We start from the raw sequence: 4,384 nt of genomic DNA on the forward strand, positions 1-4,384 counted from the left end.
TACATTGGTTTAAAATTTATATATACGGCCCTGTTTTAGTTTTCACTTCCGAAAGATTCACACGGATTCGAATTTCCCAGACTTGTTCCAAGACTCACTTCCGAAAGAACTGCACGGAATTGAATTTCCCTCTGTTGTTACTCTGTTAACTTCGGAAAAATTCACACGGAAACTTTCCGCCAAGCATATGACAGGCGGATTTAAATTCGGCAGTATAAAAATTAAATTTTTAAATAAACTCCGCGATAACTTTATAAGTCAATAATATTTTTATGATATTCCTTGATGTTTTATGTTCCTAATTGCATCATCGGAATCGAAATTATTTGCAAATATGACTTATTAATAATTATTTTGTGGTTGCACCTTAAAACGGGATAACGACATATCTCCGCCGTCATATCTCCGCCCAGTGCATTTCGTCGGCGGAGATATGTCGCGATTTATTTGGCGGAGATTTGACGTTTAAAAACGACATATCTCCCCCGTTAATCAACGCGGAGATATGACGTTTAAAAACGACATATCTTCGCCCATTTAAGAACGACATATCTCCGCGCGGAGATGTGACGTTTAAAAACGAAATATTTTCGCGCGGAGATATGTCGTTTTTAAACGTCACATCTCCGCGCGGAGATAAGTCGTTTGTAGAAGGGCGGAGCTCTGTCGTTTTAAAACGACATATCTCCCCGCGAAGTTTTAAAAGCTACAAAGTTTTTTTTTTATATAAACATATGTACATACTCATTTTAAAATGTACATATTCATATTCGTGCATGTTAAATCAGGATAAATTATAGAGCGCAAATTTTTTGTTCCACATACTCAAACGTACATACATAGACATACACATATATATTTATTTTTATGTCCTATATGTGAAACAGTGGAAAAAATGCAAATTAAAATTCATTATTGGATTAAATAAAATACAAATACATATATTGAACATTATGAAAAAACATAAATATATTATAATAATTTTAAATGTTACTATTAAATACAAAAATAAATATAAATATATTTCCGATGTTTGGAAATCTAAATGTTTTGTACCACTGTACTATAAGAAGGGAGAAGTGATGTGGCACGCGCCAAGAAGAGAGAAGTGATGTGGCACGCGCCAAAATTGCATTTTACCTATTCTTCTTCTATTAAGTGTTGTGTACGTATACAGAAATCATTTGACTTCGTAAGTTCGCAGCGAGCAGTTGACCTAATAATGGACTTGGAGAACATTAAATTTGAAATTCGGGAAGGAAGCCGAAAGGGCTCACAACTTTTAGTTTCGATTTGTGATGAGCAGTTATTTGTGAAAAATAAAATATTGAAGCTCGGTGATATAGCATACGTCTGCCGCGTGGAAGGCTGCAAAGCCAGACTATATTTAAGTTCAGATAAAACACGTGCTTTTTCTAATGCTAATAATATAGTGCATAATCATCCGTCCCAGAGTCGCGAAATAGCCAAACTCGGTGCGGTATCAGAAATTAAACAAAAATGCAAAGATAATACAAATTCGGACATAAAACAAGTGTTTAATGATGTTCTGGCTGAGTGAGTATTACATACACATATGTACATTCGTACATAGAATAGTACATGGAATAGTTCACAATAAAGAAGTGGTCGGCAAACACACACAATGACCTTCTGTTTTATAATTGTGTAAGTAATTTGCAGATCGCTGCTCTACAGTGAATTTTTTTTTGAGGTATTGAATTTTTTGTCAATAGCCATCAGATTTCTTTCATGAACGCACGTTGCGACGCGTCGCAGAATGTAGTCCATTTCACTCATTCTTATTGGATACTTATATGATATGCTTGGAAGTTTTTGACAATTTCTGAATGAAACAAATTAAAGTTAAAAGTATTTTTTATATTTTTATCTTAAATCTTAAAAAAAAAACAAATCTAAAAAGCTTTTAATAAAAATAAGCTATAAATATTACATTTATTTTTTAATATTAAACAATTTTTTTATTGATTTTAGAACTGTTTTAATTTTGTTTTTATTATATTTTGTATTTAGAAGTTTGTCATTCAGAAATTGTCAAAGAGCATGTAGAAAAATTAACTTTATAAGTATCCAATAAGAATGAGCGAAATGGACATTTATACAATGATACAATATACAATGATACATTTATATATAAAATATATAACATACTTTTATATTTTTAGTAAAATTCGATATTTAAATTTAATTATTCCCTTTTCTGTTTGATAAAGAAAAACCAAAGGTGAGGAGGAAATTGAGGTCAACTACGACACTGTCAAACGAACTCTACAAAGAATAAGGCAGCCATTCTTGCCCAAGTCTCCAACAACCCCAGAGAGCGTTCGTTTAATGTTTGAAGATGAAAACGTCATGAGCCTATTTGGTATGACCAAAGGAAATTCTCCACAACGCTTTTTCAAAAAAGTATACGTATCAAGCTCATTTGCGTACTGCATTTTTTCTTCGGACAAGATAATTGGCTTAATTGAAACTAATATTGAAGAGAAAAATCGTAATTATCTTATCGATGCCACTTTTAAAGTTTGTCCATTTGGAGATTTTAAGCAACTTTTAATAATTTACATAAAGCATATGCAGAAGGTAAATTATATCTTTTAATTAACATAAATAGATTATTATATTTTTTTCATTGCTTTAGATAACGCCGTTCATATTTGTATTGATGACGCGAAAAACTGAGCTGTGCTACCAGCACTTGTTTATGTATATTGATTCCAACATTTGTTGCTTAAAAGGTGCATCTTTTATTTCGGACTACGAAACAGCAATGAGGAACGCTCTAAAAAAATTGCATCCCTCAATGGACTTCTTTGCTTGTTGGTTCCATTTTACACAAGCATGCAAAAAAAATGCAAAAAAGACGTCCGGATTTGAAAAAATGCTAAAATTCAATAAACATGCATATGTGCTCTTTCTCAAGTTTTTGTATTTACCGCTTCTACCTGCAACAAAAATAATCGAAGCTTTTAATATGTTGAAATGCCAAGCACAATCTTTAGAAAAGAAGCTGTTTTCTCCTTTTTTAACATATTTTGAGAAACAGTGGCTTAAAAAGGTTAGTTCTGTGTTATAAGTTATAACTTACAAACTTGTATTGTTCTTAGTTTTTTGTATATTATAAGAGATTATTTCTATTCTCAGGAAGGACCTGAAAACATTTCGGTTTTTAAGCGTTCAACTCGAACCACCGGGTCTGTTGAAGCGTATAATTTGAATTTGGGCAATAAGATTCGAGCAAAAGGACATTTTTTCAAATTTGTCCAATGTTTAATTGATGCAGAATTCGAGAAAAGCCGCGAATTCGCCCTCCTGTTCCAAAACGGCGGTGTTGGAAATCAACCAATAACGAAACAGTTACGTGTAAGTATATAATATTTTATTAAGTGATAACTATACATAAGAACAATTATTTTTTTCAGAATCGCGCTCAAAAAATCATGGACGCAATGGAGTTGTTTGAGAATGGAGAAATAGATATTCAGGGATTTTTAACTCGGACGGTTTCGCTAAACGATCCTCTTCAGAAGCAGGATATCTTCAACAGTGTGGATGACACGGAAACTAATTCGGCTGACCTTAATTCTTCAATATCATCTATTTCCTCAGAAGGTTCCAATTTGAGTCAGTTGTCGGATACTGCTATAGTCCAAATGAACCCATGTAATGTGTGCCTATTGAATCCTAAATCTGTTTTACTGCGACCATGTAATCATGTAAATATCTGCGGCTTATGCTGGGATAAAATTGTCGAAAATAATTCGTTGAAAAATGATGATACTGAAGATGATGAAAGTGGAAATTCGAAACCGAAATGTCCCAGCTGTAATCAGCCTGTTGATGAGGCAATTCGAAATGTTTTTATTTACAATTAAGTAAGATGTTAAATAAAATGCTGTTAATATATTCAAAAACAAACAGTTTGAAGTAATAATACATATAAATGACAAGGACTTTCTTTGAATTGGGACGGTATGATCAGCGGCGGGGTCGGCATAATTATTTTGACAACTTTTAAAGTTAAATCTTCTCATATTTTGAACTTATAATATAAACATTTTGGTACCTATAGAAAGAGCACTTCAATTTCGTTTAAATGACACAAAAAAACCAAAATGTTTTGATGCAAAGTTTTTTCCCAATCAAAATTAATAATACTTGCAAAAAAAATTTTCCTTGTATTTTTTATAATTTTTTGAGAATAGCTAAAAATTACAATTTTAGCCGCTTTCTCCACCTTTTCATAAAAAAATTTACTAAGATCGTTCATGAAAATCATCAGAAAAATTTATATTAAAAGTTCAAAATGTGACTACACTTAACATTTCAAACGTCATACCTCCGCGCGGAGATATGTCGTTTG

At 32.2% G+C, this 4,384-nt stretch overlaps 1 long non-coding RNA gene across 2 annotated transcripts; it reads left to right on the forward strand.

Annotated features, from left to right (window-relative positions):
• Positions 1–1,196: 1,196 nt before the first annotated feature.
• LOC108062640 (uncharacterized) lies at positions 1,197–3,943 on the forward strand. Of its 2 annotated transcripts, XR_011418335.1 has the most exons (5): positions 1,197–1,557; positions 2,235–2,604; positions 2,663–3,079; positions 3,166–3,384; positions 3,444–3,943. It is a non-coding gene; the product is annotated as an uncharacterized lncRNA (long non-coding RNA). The 2 variants fall into 2 exon arrangements; XR_011418336.1 differs by lacking the exon at positions 2,663–3,079.
• The last annotated feature ends 441 nt before the right edge of the window (positions 3,944–4,384 follow it).

The sequence above is a fragment of the Drosophila takahashii genome, chromosome 2R, assembly GCF_030179915.1.
Source record: "Drosophila takahashii strain IR98-3 E-12201 chromosome 2R, DtakHiC1v2, whole genome shotgun sequence".
In the NCBI taxonomy this organism is placed as follows: domain Eukaryota; kingdom Metazoa; phylum Arthropoda; class Insecta; order Diptera; family Drosophilidae; genus Drosophila; species Drosophila takahashii.